The following is a 19,863-nucleotide window of genomic DNA, read 5'->3' as shown; positions in this document are numbered from 1 at the left end:
AAGGCTGAAGAACTGAACTGAAACTCTCCTTTGATGCGTCGATCACAGAAGTGGTGGGCCAATGAGCTTCCAGGCTGATTCTTCCCACAGTTCCAGATAAATGGATCCAGTTCGTAAGTCAGGAAGAGTTATTCCTTTATGTATGCAGAAGATGAAGGCCACAAGAGCTACCTCTCCTTACTTGTCTCTCTTTACCTCTCCAAGTTTATAGAGTACCCTCTCACTGGGGTGGGCTTGATGGAGGGAATTGTCATCCTGGTGACGCACTCCAAATTATTCAGCAAATCTGGTTGTTTTCCTTGGCGAAGTGAAATTCCACGAGCCCTTTTACAGAGTTCTGTGCTAGGAAGGAACTCAGTCAAACAAAACGGAACTTCCATTTTCTGCTCAGGGCAAACAAAGCAAAGAAGAGCTTAACATCTCTTGCACAGCTGTATCGGGTCTGCATGTCTAATAAATATTAAAAACTTTCCTGTTGTGTCTACTGGTAGCCCATATGGGCCTGAAGAAGCAGAAGGGACAATTCTGTTGTAAACGATTTGTTTTTATGGCCAATTTTGTGCTTGCTCCATCACAATCTTTCAGCAGCTACAACATAACAGATATAATATGGAAAGACAGGGAGAAAAAAAATTTGAATGCATTAATCAGGCAAAAGTGAGTTAAATCATTAAATATGTCAGAATGTTTCCTTTGATAAGCTTTTCTGAAGATGGGAATTAGGAAACAGAGGACTAGAAAGATATTATCTTGGCATCACATTTTGGCAACATTGATTTCTCATATCTAGAACATACATTTCCACTACACTGAGTATATCAGTCAATGACCGCAAAAGACAGCAGGTTGGGTATATGGCTGTACGTAATACTTAAAAAGCTAGAAAAGACTACTTCCATAAAGTTTTTCTCCCCAGATTTTATCTTTGCATGTTAATTGTTTCTAAATTTGGAAAATATAGCCTGAGAAATACATTTCCACTGACTAAATGTTCGTAGCAGTCCAGTTCTCTGCTAATAGCATTCATGGTCTTTTGGTTTGGTTAGGCTTTTGAGAAACAAGGTGATTTTATTGTTATTTTACTCATGATTTGCAGTTTCAGCTTGAAAAAAATTAATTAGCACAATTTCAAGTTTGCTAACAAGCACAATAGTTTGAGTGAAGAGTTATTTCCTCTACACAAAGTGTCTGTTTCAGAAATTACATTTTATTGCATGATAACATTCTGCACTAGTTCTATTTCTCAAATAAAGTGTTGGAAGGTAGTCTGTCAGGTGACCCTGCGGCCAAAGAAAAATTTTGACATTGGTCTCACATATTTTAATTATCTTAGAGCTGCTTTGTTTAAAACAATAAAAAAGATAAGCTGTCAAACTTTTCTACTCTTGAGAAAAGAAAAAAAACGGAGCTGGAGTACAAGAAAGGCAATTTCTAGGAAATTACGTAAATTGTAATAGGGTCATAAACGATTGTTAAGAGATAAATATAAAGCTGATGAAAGGAGAAATTTTTTAAACATGATGCGTAATTAACCTGTGGAATTTGCTACCACAGGATATAATTGAGGTTAAGAGCTTAAATGGGATTAATAAAGAATTATACATTTACATGGAAAATGAGAACTTAGACATGATAAAAATTTACTAGTATATAAACCTTCGTACTTCAGGGCAGAAGTTAACTGCTAACAGGTAGCAGTCTGAATGCCTCTAACAAGGTTCTATGACAATTAAATATATTCTGATTAAAACCTAGGTTTTAATCTTCTTCATTCTACTGGTACACTACACTGATTTTCCTTTGTATTTGTCTGCACTTTTGTTCTGCTGCCTGTACCATTTATTTCCAGGGAGTGGCAAACGTTTAGTTGTCCTAGTTTCTCCTAATATCCCCCTTGGTGTGGAGAGAAAGAGAGAGCTCATTTTGATATATTCCTTCAAATCTAATTTGCAGCACTTTTGGAGTCCCTGCTGTATCATTATACTGATATCTAAATCTAATGCACACTTGAGAAAGGAGTTGTCAGGAGCTGATAACAGCAGTGGGCAAGATGGAGCAGTAATGTGGCCAGGCAGAGAAGACAGAAGAACTTGGAAGTGACAAAGATCACACGGGAATGCAGTATCAAGAGGACAAGGGGAGCTAAAAGAGTGAGGAAAAAATTAATGGATACTGGGAAAAAAGGAAACCTATGTGAAGCTCTGGGGTCATGGATATCCCAAAGGCTACCTTAGGCTGAATGAAAGAAGATGGGAATAACTGCAAAGAAAAATCTGAATGGGGACAATATGAAAAATTTGAAAGCTGTTAGTCCCACAAAAAATTTATGATTTTTATGAGAGCATTAGTACAGCTGCACAGACCAGATACTACATTTGTTTTGTCAAGGGATATAGCTTGCAAGATGCATTCATTAACGGGCTTTTGGCTGTTTTGCTAAAATAAAGTAGTGAATAAATACATTTGTTTGCCCTGAAAAGAACTCAGAACCTACATGACATACAAGTAAGAGGTGCTTTGTCAAGTCAAGTCAGGCCTTGATGGATCTGGAGAAGCAGAAGACATTTGCTCTGTGTCCAGATCTTAGAATATGTCTGTGCTTTGTGAATGAGAAAGAATTGTACATCATGTAGTGATGGTCCTTGGAAGCCTTGCAGATGAAATTTCAGGTTAGTCTTCTCTGGAGACGTGGCAAATATTAGGTACTACCTTGCTAAAGTTCACATTGCTAGTATGACCAATGCATATGGTCTTCTAGCAACCTTACTTTGTAAAGAATTTTGTAAACAAACCCAAATCTGTTTTATTTCTATGTAACACACCCATTTTTAAGCCAGTTTAATGGGAGGAGGATGAAGACCTCACTCGTGAGCTTTTGACAGGAAATACTACATGACTATAAAGCAATGGAGTTGGGATGAAAGGACTCTCAACACTTTACTGGAGAAACAGGGACCGCAACCTTGATGAATGCAATGCAACTCAGTCATGCCTGCTGGGCAGGGGTGTCCTCAGGGGGAGTTACCGGGTGCCTGAAACATCTGTCTGTGAGACAGCTTCGTCACAAGGGGAAAAGACATCCTGTGGAGGTTTAGAAACTGTGAGTATTGAAAAAATGTCTGCAATGCAGAATGTTAGTATTTAAAGATGTTATCTACATTTATCACATTTGTCACTTGCCATTAATTTAAATTCCCTTTACGCATCTGTTCAGGAAATAATTAGGATTTTATGCTGCAGCAAATATGCTTGTTCATCCATTAGTGCAAAGCAGAAGATTAATTGCATTACAATGGGAATCAGGACTACTGTATTCAGAGCTACAGCAATAACGGTGACAGCTGCACTGCCCACAATACTTTGCTCCGGTAGCTTCAAAACCAAGTATGGATGAGAAAATAATTAAACTCCTGACAAGGCAGGGTTATCCCTGTTCTTGAATGTGTAACCAGACAGACAACAACCAGAACAACAAAAGATCACACTAAAACTACAAAATCATGTTGTTCCAAAAGTTCTGTTAACCAGTTAATTGGCTATTTTTATACACATAGCTTTATATACACATTCATCCTCTGTATGAATCATTACATTTTATATAAAACTAACCTGAGCTCTCTTTAAATACCTGTGGTAAAATTCAAAAATGTACTAAGACATCGTAAGGCTATATTAATTTGGCAATAAAGCTCTAGAAAGCTGAAAAAAATCTTCACTGCCACTAACTGAAAATGACATTGCAAAATTAGAGCCAAGACCAAAGATAATGAGTTGGAGAAAAGAGAGGCCGCAGAAAAACACTGTATAACTTGCCCTGTGTCACTGTGTCTGGCTCAAGACAAAGAAACAGTGGGGTGATGGACCTCCACACTGCTCTTCAGCCCTAAGGTGTTTATGAATGGCCAAAATTGTCCTTGTTGTTATAGAAACTGAAGAAACATGAGGTTACTCCTTTTCCCCAAATTAAACATCAATAACTTATGCAAAAGTGTCCCCTAAATGAGGGTCCTTGTCATGGCATTTATTTGTGGGGATTGACTAAATCTGCTGAAAAATGCAGGGAAAATGTTTAATCCAAACATACCAATCGTTTGTGATTAGCCAGGGGTTTTGTGCAATTAAAAACCTGTCTGTATCTGGGTGATTCATATCATTCTAGTGCATTATATCAAATAGGCTATTGATGAGGTGAGTTTTAGCTTATCAAAAGCTAGGATTTTTAGGGCTATTTTGTGATGTTAATAATGAGTTAAAATCAAATATAAATTGGCATGATTCTTACAGGCTTGGCAACTAGAAATCAGCTGTAACACTCAAAGTACATTTGGTCTTTGGTGGCTGCTCAGTAATTATGGCCCCATTGCCCTGACTAAAGATAAAGCATTTTTACTGCCACCATATTAGCTTGAATAATTTTTTGCAGCCAGTGCAAAATCTTCTTCATTTAAATTTGTTGGTTGACTCACTTTGTGGCTTGTATCTGGGGCCAAAAGCAAAGAAGGTACTGCTTAAACTCAAAACTGATGTCGTGGTTTAAGCCCAGCCAGCAACTGAGCCCCACCCAGCCACTCACTCGCTCCCCCCCGGTGGGATGGGGGAGAGAATCGGAAGGGTAAAAGTGAGAAAACTCGTGGGTTGGGATAAAGACAGTTTAATAGGGAAAGCAAAAGCCACGCACACAAGCAAAGCAAAACAAGGAATTCATTCACCACTTCCCACCGCAGGCAGGTGTTCAGCCATCCCCAGGACAGCAGGGCTCCATCACGCGTAACGGTGACTCGGGAAGACAAACGCCATCACTCCGAACGTCCCCCCTTCCTTCTTCTTCCCCCAGCTCTATATGCTGAGCATAACGTCATATGGTATGGAATACCCCATTGGTCAGCTGGGTCAGCTGTCCTGGCTGTGTCCCCTCCCAACTCCTTGTGCCCCCCCAGCCTGTTCGCTGGTGGGGTGGGGTGCGGAGCAGAAAAGGCCTTGACTCAGTGTAAGCCCTGCTCAGCAGGAACGAAAACATTTCTGTGTTATCAACGCTGTTTCCAGCACGAATCCAAAACCGCCCCATACTAGCTACTGTGAAGAAAATTAACTCTATCCCAGCCAAAACCAGCACAACTAGCCATATATCTTGCTTTTAAAGTGGATGAATGCTTAAGAAATAGGTGCAACTGTCAATGGGAGGTTCAAGTTATTTCATCTCTAACATTTCTGTGGGTTTTTTTTAAGGATGATCAATTTATCTATGGTATAGAGTTACTGCAATTATCAGAGACTAAAAATTGAATTGACCTAGTCCATTTGACTTTGGTGTGGTAAACTAAGTCTAAACAAGACGAATTTACTTCATGTGAATAAAAGACACTAGAGAGAGATTTGTATGAAGCACCTGCACAGCAGAATGTGATTAATGTGATCTTACCAAACATTTTTCATGCCTAGAACAGAGCAAAACAGTTTACAAAAGAAGTCACTGAAGAATAACTAATTAGCTCTCAGGGCAAATAGGTTGGAAACAGATGTTGACTTTCATGATTAAGACTAATATTACAGATACCCATTGAACTGCTAGGTAACAAGATCTGCCCCAAAAGGGCATCTGACCATTCCAGGTTGTATACTAAGGTATTTTTTATTCCTGTGCTGTAGTCTCTCATTCATTCTGTAAACGATGTTTTGCGGCAGCTCGACTTCAATAACTGTTATCAGAAAAATGGATTTTCTTTTCCAGGGTGTGTTGAAGTGTTTAAATCTCTTTGGTCAATCTCTGTGTTATTATTCAGGATGCTAATATTGGCTGATCCTTCTCTATTTGATTATCGTTATAAGTCATCTCTCTCTCTCTTTCTCCTGAGGAATGAAATTAGGAATGCCTTTTTCTCCCCCTATAACTATTTATGAGCATCACAGACAGATTTCTGCGGGGCTTAAACAGAAGCAATCATACATTTGCAGCCATACGCAGCACCCTCCACCCCAAACTTGTGTTATCATGTGTACCTTCTTATACTGTTGCTAAAGTAGCCATACAAAAAGGAGGGGGAGGAGATTGTCTCTATCCACTTACAATACAGAGTCCTTTTGTATTGTAAATACGAGGTATCTAATAGATCAGTACCCTACCGATGGGTTAGTAGAGGACAGCAATTGCTTTGCTGCTGGCATGAAAATGCACCACAATTCCATGTGCTTTGTGGGATGATGCAGACTGAAGCAACATCAGAAGCAAATACTATGGTTGCACACACGAAATCAAGTATACTCAGCACTTTACCCTGCCCCCTTACCTCCCCCCATCTTGCCAGGATATAGCTGTGAACTAATCATGAATGCCCACAAATGTGGATGTAGTGACTGGAAACACTGCACTTCATTCCAGTGCATTCGGTTTGGCTGTAAACAACTGTTTCCAGGACTGTTACATGTCATGAAGAAATGGATATGATGACAAGCCCCAGAGTTGTGACCATATGGAGACAGGCAGAAGCAGCAGCAAAAGGGAATGTTCCTTTTGCACTACATTATTCTGACGCTTTTTCTCAGTATCAAGATTCACTATAACACAGACAGATCAGATTTGCATGATTAGTTTTCTTTATGATACTCAGGGCTTAAAATTACAAACCCTTTATTGATTTTTAAGGTCAATAAAATAGGATTTTATCTTAATCGGACCTCCTGTCTAACAGACCACTGAATTCCATCCAGGCACTCCTGAGTGCAGCCCAATAATTTGTGTCTTCATTGAAGAGGTGAAGAATGGACAATTTTCCTAAGTAATGTTTTGCAATGGTTAATTACCCTCACAGCTAAAGATGCAGGCCATATCTCCAATTTTAATTCTTAAAATTATAGACATAATTTCTTGTTGCATATGTCTGTACTATACTGTAGACCTTCTTCAATATCTAGTATTTTCCTGTCAGTGAAGATGCTTTACAATTATTGATCACCTCTCAATTTTTTCCCTAATAAGATAAACAAATGAGCTTTTTTACTCTCTCTATTCCTTTCATTCTTCAAGTTCTGTTTTGTTTACTATTTCCAACTGCGTCTCTCTTAAAAGATAAGTTTAGTATTACTTTCATGAGTGATAAGCACAGTACTAAAATAATTTATTTTCTTCTAGTAATTTCTCTTTCTTACATATCCAAAGTTTCTGTTTTCCTGTGCAATAACCTTACAGTAAGAAACTTCCAAGAGCTCAAACAAGTTTAAATTGCTGATTTTGGCCACTACTAATATGAACAGTTTTAGGTACTAAACATATTGTCACAACCTCCATCACATATTAAACCCTTTTGAGTGTGCTGAAAAGGACCAAAAATAATTTGACAGTGAGAGAAAGAGAGAGAATATTGGCTGAAATGCCATAATAACACTTCCCCTAAACTGTGCTTTTTATGAGTAACCAGCAGGATATCTGGCACTGCTCAAAGCATCTTTGAAGGTTTCTGCTGTGGAAGCTGCAAAAAAATGAGATAAATGTAATGCAGAACAGTGGTTTTGCTGGAAAATATCCTTGTTTCACAAATCTACATGTCATCCTGATAGGAATATTCTTTCCAAAATTGCTTTTTGAAAAGCTGACTGATAAAGCATGCAAGAACATCTGACTTCTTTTTTTTTAATTCCATTATCACCACGGGGAGTATTGGCCACTGATGGAAATAAAGGCTGGTATGTCCAGCCGCAGCCTATGATTCCCACAGGCAAACGGGTGTAGGTAAGAGCCGTTGATAGCGTCCATAAAATAAAGTATATACATACTGCTAGGAGAGGGGGTTATGGTTTTTATTTTAATGGTTTTTTTTTCATTTGTTTGAGCGAAGTCATTAATAATTATGTCTCAGAATAAGCTTGTGTGACTTCACTGTATTCTGGAAGAGGGCCCGAGCTTGTTGGAAGTGTTATGAACAACCTAGTAATCTTTAACTGGTTGACAGGCATGCACATAGATAGGACAGAGGCCATCTGACCATTTTTTTTTTGTATGCTTTCCTCATCTCTTCCTTTTTCTTTATTTTCTGCTCCCTAGTTATTGTTCAGAGTTCTGCCCACCTTCATGGCGTAGGGCTATTTATCAATATGTATGGAAATTTCACCTGCCAAGCTGACTCCTGTCTCTGGACTACAGAGAAAGATTAATTGAACAGTGGCACAATGCCTCCAGTCACTCTTCTAGCCAGCTCTCTTGAATGAGGCATTCCTCGTGTCCAATGTAGCCTGCACTGACAAGAAGAAATTATAATTTATCACTTGACTGATGGAACAAAAATGCAGCATCTAGTCTTTGAGTCTTTTCTTGTCCCCATCTTCTATCCCATGACTTCCATGTGTACAGTTCAGCACCTGGTCTAATGGGATTACTTTTGCTTTGTTGAATTCAGGATCAGACTTCGGTGAACAGCCTCTACACAGGGAAACATCTATTGCTGTTATGTAAAACCTCACTGATCATGACAGAATTTCAGGATCTGCACAGCTCATATGCTTTAAATTATGCGCAGGTATGCAGTTTTGGTTAACCTGATTCCAAAGAGTTGCCATTTACCTCAGGTCTTGAAGACCCCAAGTTATAACACCGCTTTTACCTTTTACTGCCTTATACTACAGCAGAAAGATCTACCATTAAATACCACAGAAACGGTTTTGAAAAAGAATTCTTCTGAGGTAGACGCAAAGTCATTTTTTCTAAATGACTACACAGCTCACACAACGTTAGAGTTAATTTCAGATGTGTTTGCAGTCCTGTTTATTAAAGGCAGAAGTTGTCCCCTCTGTAGATTGGTATCATATATTCTGTTTCAGTGGCTCTCTGTGCCAAGAAAAGAGAGAGAATGGGATTAGGGAATATTTATCTCCTGCCTCCATTGCTTTGTATTCTGGCAGGGCACTTCTGTATTAGTCAAGGCCAAGACAGTTTGCAATCTCCCACGTAATTCTGATGGATTGTAACGCTGCAGGAAATGTTACATTACCAATAATGGTTCCTGTAAAAGTTTATTTGATGATTTTCAGTTTCAAACATCAAAACAAATTATATTAAAGTTAGGTGTCGTTTTCTATATTATATTCAGAGCCACTAGATGGTGGTATGCACTAGACCTGAGGAAAAGTACACATAGGGACTGATTAATGTGTTCCTCCGCTGTCTGAACAGGAACTTTTTCATTCCTCACTTTCCAGTCTTCTTCTGGCTAACCTTTTTCCTATCAGATGTTTATTTAGAAGGTTGATTGCGACAATTATAAATCCCAGTTGAGGTTTTTCCCAGCTTATTGACTGAGTTTGCATGACAATAAAATCTCATTTTGAGATAAATCTGAAAAGCTAAGAAGATGATGAAAAGTCAGAGAAGACTTACATGCATGCAATGAAAAAAAAAAGAAATAATTATGTACAGCTTGGCTTATGGTATCTATAAAAACTTTAATAAGTGTCGTTAGATGTAAATGTTTTCTAGATTTTTAATATTAAAAACTATGTATTAAATACAGATGATCCAGTGACCAATCTTGTTTAATTACTAGGACCAATATATTCAACAGCATTTTAGGAATTCATGTTTACAACCTTCTTGGATCTCAAGTTTAACTCGTCTGTTTCTTCATACTAAGTTAAAAGACAAGCAAAGCTATATATAACTGGCTAATATACCCATCATTTGGGACACGGATTTTGATCATCCCTCCCCCCTAGTCTGAATTGTAAGGGAGGTGTGTAAAATGAAAATCTGGGATTCTTTTCCACCAACACCCAGTTGGACATTCACATAGCAAATCAGTGGTAGAATAAGAAATTGCAGGACTCTGAATCCCCAGCTATCACTGCTACATGGTGATGTTATGTTTCTTCAGCCCTTATATTTGTCCTCTCCTGCTGCTTATTTTTCCTTGTTCCATCTTTGTTTCTGTCAACCTCCATCTAGCTGATTTGGATCTGCTTCGTGGCTCTGCCAACCCATGTAACAATTCTATACAGCTCAGTAAAAGACAACAAGCTCAAGTCTGAGCTGCAGAGGAAAGCTGTATGCTACCACAGCAATATAAGAAAATACAGAGATCCATAGTATATTGCACTTTCAATTTCAGAGAGCTATATCACAAGATAAGATGACGAGAAAAATGAAGGAAATCATCGTTCTATTTTTAGAAAACTCAGTGATAGAAAATCGATAATACATTGAAGCCAATTTAGACAAACGTCTTGTAATAGTAAACCTGTTAAAGAATAAGTGTCATTTATGCCACTATTTTTATTATTATTTTCAATTTCAGATGAATTATTTCAAATGAACAAGATACAAATCAATTGTTGTAAATGACATTTGAAAAATTAGGAGCAAACCTTAATGGGAATGAAAAGCTTTTATATTAATAGAATGATGTTTAAGACTCTTAACTTATTCCGCACTAGTTCTAGGAGAAAAAGCGTGTTTGGCATTCAGCCACAAAACATAACTTGTGTGTGACACAGTGCCTGCTCATTAGAAAATGGAAGGTAGAAGAAAGCTCAACATGGGGAGAAAGAAAACAGTCTAGTGATGCTGTTGCAGTGTAAGTGATGAACTCACACCTTTGCTACTGGTATTTTCTTTAATTCTATGGGATAGATTTCTTTGCCCAGCCCTCCATCTTAATGATGTGCGCTGCCTGGCTATATTACTGTATTTTGACAGCTATTGACTTGTAGGGAACTGTGATGCAGTGTTGTAGCAACAAGGCAGCAAAGCTCAATAAGCAATATTGTAGTGGGAGAGGATAATTTCATTTTGAAACAAAACTAATTTCACCAACTACCATTGACACATTTATACCCACCAGCACTACACATGTGCATCCAAATAGCCCGTCCAGCAATCATGAAACCAAGATTGTATCCAAATGATCTTTACAGCATTTCTTGTGATAGAACAGACAGCAAGGGATGTCAGCTACTAAGACTTTACAATATCTCCTGCTTTTTTTAGGTTGGTTAATCCCTAATTAGGGGGTGATTAGTCTCTCCATCCTGTCCACTGCTGTGAATCATCAGTGTTTATTCCCTGCCTTTTCTCTCCCCTCTGCTGGGATCTTGATGACCTGCTAATGTTGGTACCATCAACACCTGCTATTCTCCTTAGCTTCTCCCTGCCACCATTTTCTTCAGCGCCTCCCACACCCAGATTTTTCCATTCTCCATTCATACTTATCCTAACGCTTGTATTACAACTGTCCACAGACCAACAGTCCAGGGAACAGCTAACTGCCAGGAGGCTGAAAGAAAACAGTGACAAAGAGCGGCAATAACACACTACGGTATTAAGGCTGATGGAAAATTCTTCTTAACCGACACCAATCCATCCTAAACTTCATTGAGAATAACTGTTTTATTTAGATGAATCAGAAAACTCGGACACAGTGAGGTGTATTGTGGCAAAGCTACTAGGCTTGGTGCAACCTCTTTCAATCTCAAGAGTGCAACCTCTTACAATCTCAGGATGGGAGTTTATTGTGCTCTTAGCGCTCATACAATAGGTATAGGTAACTACAGTGGAATGGTGTAAAAAACATTTTTTACAATAAATGTGTTCATACAGTTTCAGTGTATAATCCTTTTACCATAAGCCCTCTGTAGTTTTATATGAATGCAGCTTACAATGGTACCATAACAAGACTTCCCAATTCTTTTCAGATTTCCTTAATGGGCAAAAAGGAGTTGGATCGTCAACGAATATTTGTCTTCCCCTTACATTGCTCTCCATATGAAGCCTGGTTCCACACGCAAATATGACAAGCATTCACTGTTGTCCTGTTCTGTAAATCCCTACTGAATTCATAGTTGTTACAAATGACATAAAAATATGGTTTCCAGTTACGTTTTCTCCTTGAAGTGTCAAAATATACCATGAGAAGTAAAAATAAACCTACTCTTCCTCTTCCCCTGCATCATGCTTGACATCACATGATTAACCCACTATATAATGAGGAACAAAGGGTCAGTCAGGACACATCAATCAGCTCTGTTGCCAATATCAGAATATCATACATGGTAGACCAGTAATCTCAGACCTTTAACCAGCTACCGCGCTTCCCTTGTTCAAAACAAATGATGACATATCTGTAATACCAGTTGGGAACAGCATGACATTGTGTATTTAATACTATCAGTAGTCAAAACGGGGAAACTGGGACTGGGTTTAGCAAGATTTGTTGTTATCTGACAAATTTCTTCTACACCTATGAAATAGAGTAGATCTTTTCATTTTTATTATCGGAAATTGTGGATAAAGTAGTGTATATATTTGGCATATTGGTGATGATTAGACTCAGACGACAAGTGGTTTCACACTCTCTCTTTGTGTTTGTTTATATGAGAGTACAAATACAAATAAAGGCTTAAGGAAAAAAAAGGTCATTTTCTTCAACGGAGTGTGAATCAAGGGGGAAAGAGTGAAACTTTGAAGTATGTACTGGGACAAATCATGGAGAAAATTACAGCTCTAATGAATCACTGAAGTTACAGTTGGGAGTTAGCTTGAATGGTTAATAAATCAAAAGATAATTTCTAGGATAAGGATGTGCTCATTCTCAAAGCACTGATTCTGTTGACCCACACAGAAAGCTGAAATATCCGGAAAGCTCGAAGTATACATTTAGAAGGCTTTTGCGAAACACTTTGTCACCTCGACTGATGGCACAGAGGAATGGCATGAATTATTAAAGTGGAACTTGGTTTGCTAAGTAATTGTGTTGTGGGTTTTTTTGTTTTTATCTCATTTTGTAAATGTTTCCCTAGAGTCCTTATTTGGGGGCTGTATTTTTGAAAGACTTTTATGCTCAGTCAAGCTGTAGAAAGCCTTTTAATTAAACAGAAATCGCTTTTGCTTGTATGTATTTGTATCAGCAGTGTGGACAAAGATCTGTGTGTGTCAAAACAAGTATAGAAAAAGCATGATAAAATAGTAAGGCTTGTCCACCTAGCATTCTCTGACAAGGTGCCACTCCAATGCCTCTTCGGTGGAAATCTGTAAAAGCCTGATTAGCTCCTCAAAAGTGTTCACTGCCTACCAAGGTCACAAGGGTAGGAGAGCAATTGCAATAGCAAATGGGCAGCAGTTGAAAACAATGAGCCAACAATTCAGGAATAATAGGAAACAAAGGAGCTGCTAGGGATGGGATTAATATGAAATACTGAAGTCAACCAGGATGCTACATTTGCAGTACAGGGTGGATAGGACGAGACATTTTGTAAGCTCAAGCTCCAGGAAATCTTGAAAGCACTGATAGAAATGAGAAATCAACAAATAGATCACATCACCTTATAAATAAATTGCTTCCTATAGTTTTATTTCCGCTACTTTGTCCTGGCTTCTTGTGAATATCTGATATAGGTCCCCATGGGACTATTCCACAGTCTAATAAAACTTCACTATTAGAGTGTATTTTTTTATAGAATCATAGAATCATTAAGGTTGGAAAAGACCTCTAAGATCATCGAGTCCAACCGTCAACCCAACACCACCATACCCACTACACCATGTCCCTAAGCGCCTCATCTACACGTCTTTTAAATACCTCCAGGGATGGGGACTCAACCACTTCCCTGGGCAGCCTGTTCCAAGGCCTGACCACTCTTTCAGTAAAGAAATTTCTCCTAATGTCCAGTCTAAACCTCCCCTGGCACAACTTGAGGCTATTCCCTCTCGTCCTATCGCTTGTTACTTGGCAGAAGAGACCAGCACCCACCTGGCTACAACCTCCTTTCAGGCAGTTGTAGAGTGCGATGAGGTCTGCACTCAGCCTCCTCTTCTCCAGGCTAAACAGTCCCAGTTCCCTCAGCCGCTCCTCACAGGACTTGTGCTCCAGGCCCTTCACCAGCTTCGTTGCCCTTCTCTGGACACGCTCCAGCACCTCCATGTCCTTCTTGGAGTGAGGGGCCCAAAACTGAACACAGGATTCGAGGTGCAGCCTCACCAGTGCCCAGTACAGGGCCACGATCACCTCCCTACTCCTGCTGGCCACACTAGTTCTGATACAGGCCAGGATGCCGTTGGCCTTCTTGGCCACCTGGGCACACTGCCGGCTCATGTTCAGCCGGCTGTCAATCAGCACCCCCAGGTCCTTTTCCTCCGAGCACTTTCCAGCCACTCTTCCCCAAGCCTGTAGCGTTGCCTGGGGTTGTTGTGGCCGAAGTGCAGGACCCGGCACTTGGCCTTGTTGAACCTCATACATTGGCCTCAGCCCATCGATCCAGCCTGTCCAGGTCCCTCTGCAGAGCCTTCCTGCCCTCCAGCAGATCAACACTCCCGCCCAACTTGGTGTCATCTGCAAACTTACTGAGGGAGCACTCGATCCCCTCGTCCAGATCGTTGATAAAGATATTGAACAGGACCGGCCCCAGTACTGAGCCCTGGGGAACACCGCTCGTGACCGGCCGCCGACTGGATTTAACTCCGTTCACCACAACTCTCTGGGCTCGGCCGTCCAGCTGGTTTTTTACCCAGCGAGGAGTGTACCTGTCTAAGCCGTGAGCCGCCAGCTTCTCTAGGAGAATGCTGTGGGAGACAGTGTCAAAGGCTTTACTGAAGTCCAGGTAGACCACATCCACTGCCTTTCCCTCATCCACTAGGCGGGTCACCTGGTCATAGAAGGAGATCAGGTTGGTCAAGCAGGACCTGCCTTCCATGAACCTGTGCTGGCTGGGCCTGATCCCCTGGTTGTCCCGCACATGGCTCGTGAGCGCCCTCAAAACCAACCGCTCCATGATCTTCCCCGGCACCAAGGTCAGGCTCACCGGCCTGTAGTTCCCCGGATCCTCCTTCCGGCCCTTCTTGTAGATGGGAGTCACATTGGCGAGCCTCCAGTCATCCGGGACCTCCCCAGTTAACCAGGACTGCTGGTAAATGATGGAGAGCGGCTCGGCAAGCTCCTCCGCCAGCTGCCTCAGTACCCTCGGGTGGATCCCATCCAGCCCCATAGACTTGTGATCGTCCAGGTGGCGTAGCAGGTCATTAACTGCTTCCTCTTGGATTATGGGGAGTTTATCCTGCTCGTCGTCCCTGTTTTCCAGCTCAGGGGGCTGAGTACCCTGAGGATAACCACTCTGACTACTAAAGACTGAGGCAAAGGCGGCGTTGAGTACCTCAGCCTTTTCCTCGCCCTTGGTGACAACGTTCCCCCCCGCATCCAATAGAAGATGGAGATTCTCCTTGGCTCTCCTTTTGTCATTAACATACTTATAAAAGCACTTTTTGTTGTCTCTCACGACAGTGGCCAGGTTGAGTTCTAGCCGGGCTTTTGCCTTTCCAATTTCCTCTCTGCACGACCTAACGCGATCCCTGTACTCTTCCTGAGTTGCCTGCCCCTTCTTCCAAAGGTGATAAACTCTCCTTTTTTTCCTCAGTCCCAGCCAGAGCTCCCCGTTCAGCCAGGCCGGTCGCCTTCCCCGTCCGTTCATCTTGCGGCACATGGGGACAGCCCGCTCCTGCGCCTTTGAGACTTCCTTCTTGAAGAATGTCCAGCCTTCCTGGACCCCTTTGCCCTGTATCTGTTCTGTAAGGGCAACTGGGAAGGTTGAGGTGAGGGAGGCTGGGCGGGAGTTCGCGTGGCACCCCGAGCAGGGACCTGTGTCCATTCCCCCCTGTCGCCTGGGTCCCCTCCTTCTGCCTGGCAGCAAGAGGGCAGGGGTTCCTCCGCTTCTTGCGGAGCCTCCGTGTGCTGCCCTTGCCTCAGGGACGGCAGGGTGCGGCTCCAACAATCTATCTCCCTCTCGCACTCCCTGACACTCCTGAACCTCTCCACCTCCTCCTTCAGCTCTGCCACAGGCTGAGCAGATCATCCGCCTGGTCGCAGCGCACACAGGCGCCGTCTCTGCTGCCCTCCTGTACAAGGGACAGGCTCAGGCACTCCCTGCAGCCGGAGGCCTGGGCAGCTGTGTGTTTGTGTGGGGGCCCAGTCTGGGTCGCCACGTTTCTCCTGGCGATGGCTTTCGGCCGAGTGGAAACCATGGCCAGGTCCTCTTCTGGGAGGGCGACGACCACGAGTTGAGCCTCTGGGGCGTGGAGGGGGGCTGCGCCCTGCCCTGTGCCAACTGCCGCGCGAGCTGCCGCGCGACGCCCTGCTCGCCGCGCTCCGGCTCGCCCGCGCTCCCTGGCGCTGCCCTTGTGCCTGAGGGGGTTCGGCCGCCGTCCCGCCTGTCCCCGCCCGCGCTGAGACGGAGCCGCCGCCCGTCAGGAGCTCGCTCCTCCGGCTGGGGGGAGGGGGGCTGGGGCTCCCTCTCGCTCCCTGCGCTTTTGCCTTCGCGGTTTTTGCCGCGGTTTTGCCGCTTCAGGAAGGGTCCCCCGGCGCGATCCTCCGCTCCGGAGCCCTTCGCCTCGGCGGCTTCCAATTTATGAAATGCATCCTAATTTTTCTTCCCTTTATGTTCAACCCAGTAGTTCAAGCTGATATTCCTGTGTTGATCTCTACTCATACTCAGTGTTTATCTTTACCTTTATCCAAATTATATACTCATTTTTTAATTTTTTCATTGAAAATTGCTCAGGCAGCAGTTCTGGTGTTATGAAGATCTGGACACCAAAAGCTGCAACCTATCAGTTAGCATCTGTCAGAAGTCAAACCTCTTTGTAACACAGACCAATAGTAATGGCCCAGATTTCACAGCAAAAAGATTTGCTCTCCTTGAGCGTGCACATTCTTTTCAGCCTGTTACATGCTACCCTTTCTAGCTTACCAAAATAACACCAGCCTTTAATTTTGCCTTCAGTTTTCAGATGAAACACCACAGATTTAGTAACCACCGCGTTTAATTCCTATTCAATGTTATACAGATGACTTACAGAAGGTCATGAGACAAACACACTGGAAAAATTTGTCTTGACATTAGGACTGCCAGTTACAATTGGTGTCCCTTTTAAACCTCTTTCATCCTTCCTGGCATTTTTGCACAAGTTACAGAACTCAGACAGTAACCTAAATTGCAATCATTGCTCCCAAACAACTGAGGTTCAAAGAGATTTAAAAATGTGTTGGTTAAATGCATTTTCAAATTTTATCATCCCTTAACAATGAAAAATGTAATGAAAACAACATGGTACATCATGCAATCACAGCTGCCATCTACACCACAGCCCATCAATAGAGTAATAACAATTACTCAGGTAATTTACATAGCAGGTTGACTGTATCTCTATTATGAATACAGTATTCATATCCCACCTGTAAATGGCAAAAGACTGATTAACTTATTCCTATTATTTTATTAATTTACTTGAAATAAATAAATATTGTTTGTTCCTCCTTCAGAGATTTGTTTTCGTCTGATTTTATTTCTCAACATGTATATGTAGGCACAGTCAGCTTCCCTCTTCTTTTAAATCTTCCTGATCCATCTATGTATTTTATTTACTTGGGTCTCTCCCGTTTGCCACAAAGGATTCATACTGCAACTCAGAACTTAGCAGGACTCATTTTCCATTCTGCTGCTCAGGGAATGGAAAGCTTTTGACAGTGGGACATGTGTTTCTATGTCTGAAGCATTTCTCTTTAAACTTCACCTTGCTATTTCTCATTATGGCTCTCAAATTCTGCTGATTTGAGACACAAAGGAGAAATTCCAGAAGCATTAAGGAAGATCTATTCCTACAATAAAAAAGATGTAGTCTCTTCTGTTTCTCTCTGTGAAAGAACATTTTCCTTAAGGGACTGATAAGCAAGGGCGGGGGGCGGGGGGAGAAAATGGGAAAAAAGAAAAATAAAGAGAAACTTAGTTAACAATTTATATAAGATCCCCAGCAATCAAATTCAGTGAAGTCACCCAAGATGTACTTGCATGCAAATTTTCACTAAATAAAGATGAAATTCATTATGTTTGGCTTCTTAAGTAAAAGAAGTCAACATTTTCCTGTAAGTTATTGTTACTTATTTTAATTAGAGTATAAAATTAGAGTATAAAATAAAGGTACTTGAAAAAGTGAGATCTAGCTGAGAAACTAGCAAATTGATTTTTGGTTTTTCAGCAAATTGATTGCTGGCTTTGTTTGGTCACAGTTTTTTGATGTCTGTTAAGATGACCAATGTTAAAGAAGAGAAAATTAAGAAAATAAAATGAGAAGATGAGAGCCATTAGTTAGGCAGTTTTTTCAATGACTGAAGCATAGATAAAGGGGTAAGGAGATCTGGTTTTATGCTTGGCTGAGCTAACAGTTTTCGGTAAACCCTAGAAAATATAATTTAAAGAAGCTTTCTATTTCTTGGACATTATGAGATTAAGTTCATCATGGATTGTAATGCCTTTTGAGATCATCTGATTTATAACTTTATAAAAATGAAAAGTATAATTAGAACTTCCAATGGTTATTGAAGTGAAAATAAAACACCCTTTCTCATGCCAAGCCTTTGGGATTTGTTGGCTTTCTATGAATTTGAAATGCTCAGTGTTATGGACGTAGCCTCACCAGGCCCTTGCAGGATTAGATCCAACCGCAGTGTACTTTAATGGGGATACCTCTTTTTTATGTGGTTCACAATTCCCTAGGTTATATATGCTGACATTTCTCACCAGTTAGCAGAGATTGCTTGAAGTGAGGCTGTTCATCCAATGATTCCATTTTATATAGCAAAACATGAGAAAAGTAATATATGCTATAATTACAATAATACTCACGTAGCTTGCTCTCAGGCAGAGTAGACGTGTTTCTCCCTACTCTAAAATATCTGGTTCATACTCCTGCCTCCAAATAGAAGATAAGATTTTAAACAAGACTTTATATAGCATCTCTGTTGGCTTCTGTAAATATACTGGCTTCTATTAAAAGAAAAATCACCTTGAACTACAATTACAGGTCCAATTCAGAAGCAGTCTTGCTGAAAGCATTCCACCCTGTGAAATGCAGTGCATTGAGTAATTATGCTGAGAAAAATTACTGGAAAGGCTTTACTTAACCTTTTATTCATACAATCAATTGCAGCCAAGTTCTCCAGTTTTGCTAATCCCTCAAGTTCTGCTTACATAGTGCATTCATATGCTTGGGATAATGCCTCTGTGATGTGAAAGTATGCCATCCCTGGTGAGTACAAGCGTGCAAGTGGATTCTGGCTTCTTACTCTAAACATCTTGGCAAGATCATGAATGTTAATATTGCATGAACAATTGTAAACTTGGAGGTGATGACTGTTACAGGGCAAAACCAGGTGGAGTAGGAAAAAGCCTTTATGTACATAGCAGGTGATAAATAATAAATTACAACAAAAATCATAGGAATACTTTGTACAACGTTAATGCCTCTTCCTCTTCCTTCTCCCAATTCAACGAGCCCGCATGCCAAAAAACAGTCAATTAAGCTTTGCAATGCCATCGAAGTCCACTTTGCACTCTCCCACAAGTAAAGAATTATCCTTATTACAATAATTTTTAGAGCTGGAGCTATAAATGCTCTGCTCTAACAATGTGCCATTCCCTAACCAGGTTTCCTCTCATGCTTCTATAAGAAGTTATAGGATACTGCAAAACATAATGGTGAGTATTAGTCAAATTCTGAAAGTTTCTACTTGTTTGAGCATTACAAGAGTATTTATTTACAAAAAATGTTTAATTTTGCATGGAAATTTTATACAGCATGTGCAGCTCACTTAAAACATTATGTCCATTTGAACTACCCAAAGCCAGGGCAAGTGACGCTGTCCCCAACTCAGAAGTGTAGTTCTTTTTGATCACCAGATGAGATATAATTTTTTGATTTACTATTTTATCCAAAATTTTGCATATATATATGGTCCCTGAAAAAATAACCACAACTTCTCTGGAAATTGTAATATCTGAAAAGTTCTTGGGTTTCTGTACATAAAATAATCGAACCAATTATAGAAGCATTGTCTGTTTAGC

Source organism: Calonectris borealis, chromosome 5 (assembly GCF_964195595.1).
Source record: "Calonectris borealis chromosome 5, bCalBor7.hap1.2, whole genome shotgun sequence".
Taxonomy (NCBI): domain Eukaryota; kingdom Metazoa; phylum Chordata; class Aves; order Procellariiformes; family Procellariidae; genus Calonectris; species Calonectris borealis.
The sequence above is the reverse complement of the archived record's forward strand: the minus strand, read 5'-3'. Positions refer to the sequence as shown.